Source organism: Pan paniscus, chromosome 4 (genome assembly GCF_029289425.2).
Source record: "Pan paniscus chromosome 4, NHGRI_mPanPan1-v2.0_pri, whole genome shotgun sequence".
Classification (NCBI taxonomy): domain Eukaryota; kingdom Metazoa; phylum Chordata; class Mammalia; order Primates; family Hominidae; genus Pan; species Pan paniscus.
Window position 1 is genome coordinate 52312838 of NC_073253.2, and position 8678 is coordinate 52321515.

The window sequence follows — 8678 nt, forward strand, 5'->3', positions numbered from 1 at the left end:
TTCTCCCTCAGAGCTTCTGGAAGGAACCAAGCCTGCCTACACCTTGATTTTGGACTTCCAGCCTCCAGGACAGGGGGAATAAATTTCTGTGGCTTTAAGCTACCCAGTCTGTGGTGCTTTGTTACAGCAGCCCTAGGGAGCTAATACAACTGATAATAAAGAAATGGTGAAATACAGTGAGAGACGTCAGAATCATGAACAAGAAAAAATCATTATGCTTTCAAAAAGCCTTAGCATATGAGACTTTGCTTCTGATAAAAAGTTAAGCAAAAAGAGCAGATTTCAAAATCAATTCTGCAATTTTAAAACTTGCATTTTTACAACATTGGTGCAAACCAAAGATTAGATGAAAATGTAACATACTCGTTGCAGTATTTATCTCTGGGTAGGGAACCAAAGTGAACATGGATTCTTATAATTAGAAAAAAATGATAATTAAAAAACAATTAAATAAAAGTAATAATCCATGTTTACCTTGGACAAGAAAAACAAAAACTGTGAAAGCAAAAGGCAGTTGTCTAGAATCTGAGCAGTTGTGAAGTGGGTCTCAGATAAGCCTGAAGACTAGATTGCTGAAGGGGCAGCTGGAAGCTATTAGGAGAGCAGCTAAAATAAAATCAGATGCCAAGACTGCTTCTCAGCCTGTGCTGCACTTCAGAATCATCTGGAGAGTTTTGTTTTTAGTTTTTTTGTTTTTTAACAAACCAATGTCCAGGTTTCACCCCAGGCCACCTGAATAAACCAGGGGAGTCCAGTTAGGATTGTATGAAATTTAAATAACATTTTAATTACTCTTTGCTTTGAGAAAATCCTGTATGAGAAAACCTGAGTTTAGCCAGATCAGTGAGGGGAAATGACAGTATTCATAATAGGTAGCATTTTTGGACATTTTCTACATGCTGAGATTATTCCATATTATTTACATGTTTTATCTCCCTTAAACATCAAAATAATGTTATTATTATAGTTACCATGATTATATCCATTTTAGAAATTAAATAACTGAGACTCAGAAATGTTAACTATCATGGCCAGGATCACATAATAGGTAAGTGGTATACAGGAAGTCAAATTCCTCACTAACACACTGTATTCCATCTTTAAATCTTAGAACATGATTATCCCAAGCTGCAAGTTTGGTAAAGAAGGTTGTTAGCTGCTCAAATCCGGGTCAGTATCTAAAGCCCTACTTTCCCCTGAGATTTTCACAGCATGGCCAGCATATGTCAAAGCACCTTCTTTTGTGTATCCAATTGATTTAAAAACTCAAAGTCCATTATGCACCTGGGAGAGATTCATGCTGTCAGAACTGAAGGTGGTAGACTTCTATCCTTAAAGATCTTTGCTAAACTGTACACAATTCACTTTTTATGGTGAATAACCAGATAACTTTCTCTATGGTCTCAGGACCAAAGACTGTGAGACTTCTCCTGAGAACCTTCTTCTCATTCATCATATGGACCTAAAACTCGATATTATCACCTTACCGCTGGCTTCCACTTCTCTTTTCTACCTGCATTTCTCCACTGTCCTAATTTCTTCATCCATTTATTACTGATTCTATTTTGCCTTTTTTGCATTGTATCTGGTTTTATATATCACTTAAATCAGTGACCTTGAAATTGGCTGCACTTCAAAATCATCTGAGGAGCTTTTAAAAATCCTGATGTCCAGATGACACCACAGACCAAGGGCATCAGGACCTTGGAGTTAGACCACGCATCGATTCTTTAAAGTTCCTCAGCAGGTGATGAGCAGCTAAATATTTCAAAATTCTTCCTGGAAAAATATGGGGAAATAAATAAATAACAATATAGCCCTAAACCATCTCAAGTTTCAAACAGCTAACTTACAGTCATTATACTCACAGATCATATTTTTTAAAATGTTTTCTCTGCCCCTTGACCCTGAAGCTTTTGTGTTGCCATGAAGGGCCACAGAATTTTGCTGCTTCTGTTGATTCCCTTTAGGTCTCCTCCTCTGCTGTCCTTCAAGCCAAGCAGCCTGCTTCCTCCCATTCAGAAACCTCCTACCACTCCCCCCATATTTAGGGACCCCCCTCCCCACCATTTTCCAACATCTGTGCCTCAACCAGGAACTTAAAGAGAAACCCAAAACCACAGCAAACCATTCTTCTGTAATTTGCTGAGCTGCCAGCCTAAAAAAGAGACTAAATATTCCCTTTTTGCTGTTGTTTAAATGAACTGTGAAACAAACCAAAGTTGTGGTTTTGTTTTCCAGAAACAGTTTAGTAAACTAGTTTAATGCAGAAGTAAAGACAATATACTTATAAAACTACATAATTCCAAAAGAAAAAAATCCTCAAAGGGAAACTTACGTTCCATTCACTTAGAATCAGATACACACATACATGAATAAAATGGGGAGAGGGAGGGGGCAGAGCTAGCCCAAGTATAAGAATGGCTAATCATTGAAAAGCATAACAGACGAGTTCTGAAAACAGAAGCATAAATGTTATCTGCACAGTTGGGGTGACAGCTCAGTGCATAACTTTTCATAAATATGAAGCTGCCATCTACCTTCATGGGAAACCCTGCCATCCTTCATGCCCTTGGCCTTCTCTCCTGTTCCGTTCTGTCACATTCTCCTCAAGAAGTAAAGCTTAAGCCCAACTCACTGTGGACCATTCATCATATAGAAAGTACTTGTTGGTCATCAACTCTGCCCAACTCTGCTCTGGAAGCCATGAAGGAGCCAAATAAAGTAAAATTTACTCATGCGAACAGCAGGTGTTAATGAGTATCTACTATGCCACGGCTCAGGCTGGGAGCCAGAGATGCAGAGATGAAGAGGCGTGTAGACAGAGTCTCCATCCTCCAGGGCTCAGTTTCCTTGGGGAGCACACCTGGCATAGCTAAAAGTCAAAGACTGTGTTAAGTCCTTTAGCAAAATTGACTGAGTGTCTTCTAGTTGCCAAGCCTGCTCTCAGTTCTGAGACAGACAGTCTGTGCCCTCAGGGAGTCTCCAGGCCAGTGCAAAGCCAGGCTGACAGCCCCCGTGAAGTTGGTAGTAAAGGCACACCTGGGAAGTTAGAGAAGGCAGACCCAGCTTTCTCCAACCTTGTCCTTGGCCTTTCACTCGCATGTTCTGTTCTGGCTCCTTATGCCTTTCATCAGTTCTTCAAACACCCAGGCTACACTCAGGGCCTCTGCCCTGCCATTTCTCTCTCTAGATAACTGTCCCCCGACCCTTATGGGTGTGACTTTTTCCTTCTCATCTGTCATGTCTTGGCCCAAATGTGTTAATCAGATCATCCTCAGCGACCTATGAAAGGAGAGCCACTTTCATTATTTTCTGTATATATTGCTTGTTGGTTTCTTTCTTCATATTGCCACAGTTTTAATGTATTTTATGTATTTGTCTCTTTACTTGGATTTTTGTCTGTCTCATCTCTTGAAATACATGCTCCATAGAACCATGTACACCTTGACTCCTGTATCTCAGCACCTAGTATAGCACCTGACACATATTTGTTAACTGAATGAATGAATAAGGTGATATAAATCTGAATACCAATACTCATAGTTTCAAACATTTAAACAGTGCCTGTGCCAGGTTCTAGATGCATTATAATTATTAACTCGTTTAATAATACTTAAGCTAAATCTTGAAAGACAAGTACAGGTTGCCAGGTGGAGAAGGTAGGTAAGGGTGTTCCAGGCAGAGAGAACAGCACATTCAAAGGCCTGGAGGTGTGAATACACCCAGCACAGTCAGGAGCTGAGAGTAGGTGGGTATGGAAGGATGGTGGAGTAGGGCAGTAAAAGTGGTCAGAGACAAGCTGAACACAGAAGAGGCAATGAGACGTTTTGGGAGGCAAAGACGTGATTTTGTGCTGAAGCCAAAGTAGAATCACTGGGGGAAAGATTTGGAGAGTCCCTTGTAATTTTACAGCAACCAGTGCTGATTGTTCACCTGCCAGCCCAGGGGCCTTGGTTTTCTCCTTGTGCTTTATAGGAACATTTCTCCACCCCAGGCTCCACTTCCAGCAAAGATGCACATGGTGACTATTGTGATACTGAACTTTATGTGTCCACTTGACTGGGCCACAGTGTGTCCAGACATTTGGCCAAGCACTATTCTAGGTGTGTCTATGAGGGTGCTTCTGCATAAGACTAACATTTGAATCTGCAGACTGAGTAAAGCAGAGTGTCCTCCCCAACGTGGGGGATGGGGGGCACTCCACCAATCAGTTGAGTGCCTGAATAGAACGAAAAGGCTGACTCTCCTCTGAGTAAGGGAGAATTGTTCCTGCCTTCAGACTGAAATGGAAACATTGGCTCTCCTGGTTTTCAGGGCCTCCAACTTGGTTTGGAACTACACCATCAGCTCTCCCAGGTCTCTAGCCTGCCAACTTACCCTACAGATATTGGGGCTTGCCATTAATAATCATTTGAGCCAATTCCTTAGAATAAATCATTTTCTGTGTGTACATCCTGTTGGTTGTTTCTCTGGAGAACACTGACTGATTCAGCCATTCCTCAAATCTTAACATCAGAGTGATGGGGCAAAGTGGGAGGGAGACCACTCAAGGGGCTCAGAGGAAGAAGAAAGGAGCAACATGGGAGTGATGAGACAACAGTGGAGAAGGCAGAACCAAGCAGCCAGAGGCCACCTCTGCCTCACCCCTGGGCCACTCATGGGCCCCAAAGCCTGCACTCAGTGGATGAATGCAATCCTAAAGGCATCAGGGGAAGGCTCAGCCAAGCATTGCCCAAGAGATTCAAGATGGCAGCCCCTGTCCTGTATCATCAATGAGTTGGCATCTGGCCATTGATAAGAGGGGACTTCTGGCCATTGACCACGGCACCAACACGAAGTGCCCCCTGACAGTTTTTCAGCAACACCCTGTAGATGCCCATCCTCTACACCCCAACCCCTTCCAAGGACAAGGCTCCCAGCAAGAAGGAGTTTCCCGGCATCCTTCACCATTTTCTGCTGTTCTGTCCCTCACTCTACTGTCTCAAGCATGTGGGACTGTGGCTGGCAATGGAGTATCCCAGAAGGCATGGAGATAGAAAGGGTGCTACTTAAAGGGGCAATTGGGGTCAAAGTCTCTCAGGGTCTGAGGAGGGGCTGCCCCTCTTTTTCATTTGAGACCTAGAATGGCAGACCTTCTGGTATGGATTAAGTATGCTGTTTGTCTTGAGTAGGGCCATGGGAGATAATTACAACAAAACAAGATAGCCAGGAGAGGGACCTGGCTAAGATAAGAGGGATCTGGTATAAGAATACTGTGTTTTGAGTCAGCAAACCTATGTTCCAATTCAATTCAGTTCTGGCACTTGCTCACTAGATTGCTTCAAGCAAGTTAATTTGGTATAAAATATGTCAAATAGGGCTCATAATACCTACTGTGTTAAAGATGGCCCCCAATTCACTACTCTTCTTGCAGTTTATTTCTTCCACTAAAATCTCAGCCAGGCTTTGTGACTTGCTTGACTGACAGAATGCCAAGGAGATGACACTCACTATCAGCCATGGATAGATCATACATCATCTCAAACTTCCACCCCTGTCTCTTGAAACTCACTCTCTCATGCCCCCTCTCAGGACCCAGTTGCCATGTGCTGAGAAGCCCAAGCCACATGGGGAGGCCACCTGCAGACATTGTGGGCCATCAGCCCCATTGAACTTCTGGCCAACGGTCAGCTACCAGCCCTGCTGAGCAGCCCCACAGCACATGCTAGGCATGTGCATGTGCATTAAATTGGGGGAAGTTTGCAATAAAATCACTGGAGCACCTCACCTGTAAATTAAGTGACTCCCATGTGAAATTCATCATTAAGATTATAGAAAAGCACCTTGTAAACCATAAAGTGCTCCACAAATGTGAAGGGTCATCATTAATATCACGAGTTCCTGCACTTCCCTTCCCATCCTGTCCCAAAGGGCAGCTGTGGGCCCTTGTTTCACCCCATGGCAATTTTCTCTGTGCCCAAGCACTCAGATTTTCCAGGAGTGCTGTTTTTTGTTTGTTTGTTTGTTTTGTTTTGTTTTTTTGAGATGGAGTTTTGCTCTTTTTATCCAGGCTGGAGTGCAATGGAATGATCTTGGCTCACCACAACCTCCACCTCCCAGGTTCAAGTGATTCTCCTGCCAGATGCAGTTTTAAAGGAAGTCAAGATTGCAGAGAGGTCCCCCAGAAGCCCCTGGGGTTGCTTACCTGAGGTTCCTGACCTATATGCCTGCACTCTCATCCCTACATCTGCTCCCAGCTGACATTTCAAGCCCTGAGTTTCCCAGTACTCAAATATATCTGGATATGGGGATACAAACTCCTCTGTCCACTTGTGCCCTCAGAACTGGATGCTCTAAACTGTCCCTGAAGCTAACGCTCTCCAGCCAGTCTCCTACCATGGTGATTTACTGTCATGGTGAACCACAGAGTCCTACGTTCAAACAGAGGAACACAATGACAGTAGAGGGGATATATGGCCATAATTAGCTTACTATGGTTTCTTCTCTGATGACCTTAATAAACCCACTGCAAGAGAATTGTGGGACTAATTCTTCAACACAGTTTGTTCACTGACATAGATCCTTTGGCCTGAACCATCTTCAACAGAGTCTTCCTCTTTTTCAGTACTCCCAATATGACATCAAACATGAGAGAGTGTTAATGACAGACATTTTAAAAATTCACTCAACTTGAAATGTTCTGGTCATTTAGAGTAGAAATAAATGAAAAGATCTTTTTCATCTAGAATCCAGTCCTTTGGATGTAAAATTAATAATTATTTCTGGATTCCCCACTAGATTAGTATTTGAAGTTGGGCTACTCTTGTCACCAGTCCCTTAACTGGTCAGTGCAGACAAAAGACAATGTATCACTCCTGCTGCCTCACAAACCAGACAGCATCAACCGCTGCCTCCTCATACCCTGCAGAGGGCGATGCCTATGGCATCATTTGTCCAGAACACTCTGGCTATCTGTGCTCCCATGTGGCAGCTGAAGGCTGCAAACATTTCCCTGGTCAATTCCCGCACCAGCTGGCTTCCAGTTAGCTTCTGCCAATGTCAGCATTGGCAGGAGACTGGAAACAGGGATGAAGTGAGAAGACATCTTTTTGTTCCTTCTGGTATCATCAGTGGCAGCAGCAGTAGCAGACCAGGGGGACACTCCTGGGTTCCTGGGCAGTAGTGGCAGCAGCTTTCGCAGCTTAGTGCTTATGGTCTCTGGCTCTTGCCACAGGATCCCAGGGTCCCCGCAATGTCAATGAGAGCACAGGCTTCTGGCTTCCCTAAGGTGGCAGCAGCAGGAGCAATAGCAGCAGCAGCAGGTATACCCCAGCAGTTCAGGAGTTCAGTAATCCTGAGTTTGGGGTAACATTATGCAAGCATACCTCACACATATTGCAGGTTTGGTTCCAGACCACCACAATAAAATGAATATCACAATAAAGCAAGTCACATGAAATTTTTTGTTTTCCAGTGCTTATAAAAGTTATGTTTACACTATGTGGCAGACTATTAAGTGTGCGGTAGTAGCATTATGTCTAAATAAAAGTATATACCCTAACTTAAAAACACTTTATTGCTAAAAAATGCTAACAATCATCTGAGCCATCAGTGAGTCATAATCTTTTTGCTGGTGGAGGGTCTTGCCTCAATGTGGGTGGCCTCTGAGTGATCAGGGTTGTAGTTGCTGAAGGTTAGACTGGCCATGGCAATTTATGAAAATAAAACTGCAATGAAGTTTGTTGCATCAATTGACTCTTTTTTTTTCATGAAAGATTTCTCTGTAGCATGTGATGCTGTTTGATAGCATTTTGCCCACAACAGAACTTCTTTCAAAATTGGAGTCAGTCTTCTCCAACCCTGCCACTGCTTCCATAAACAGCTTCCATAAACAACTTACATAAACAACTAAATTTATGTAATATTTTAAATATCTTGTCATTTTAACAATGTTCATGGCATCTTCACGGGGCGTATATTCCATCTCAAGAAATCATTTTCTTTGCCCATCCATAAGAAGCAACACCTCATCCATTCAAGCTTGATCATGAGATTGCAGCAATTCAGTCACACCCTCAGGCTGCACTTCCAATTCTAATTCTCTTGCTATTTCCACAACATCTGCAATTATTTCCTCCACGGAAGTCATGAACCCCACAAAGTCATCCATGAGGGTTGGAATCAACTCCAAATCAATGCTCCAAACTCCTGTTAATGTTGGTTATTTTAGTCCCTCGCATGAACAATGAATATTCTTAATGGTATCGAGAATGGTAAATCCTTTCTGGAAGGTTTTTGATTTACCCAGATTCATCAGAGGAATCACTACCTATGGCAGCTATAGTCTTGCAAAATTTATTTCTTAAATAATAAGACTTGACAGTCAAAATTACTTCTTGATTCATGAGCTACAGAATGAGTGTTGTGTTAGCAGGCATGAAAACAAGATTTATCACTTTGAACATCTCTATCAGAGCTCTGATAGAAGTACACTGTCTCTGACCAGGTACATTGTCAATAATATTTTGAAAGGAATATTTTTTCTGTGCAGTAGTTCCCAATAGCAGGCTTAAAATATTCAGTAAACCATGCTGTAAACAGATGTGCTGTCATCCAGGCTTTGTTCTTCCATTTATAGAGCATAGGCAGCGTAGATATCTCATAATTCTTAAAGGCCTCAGGATATTTGAAATTTG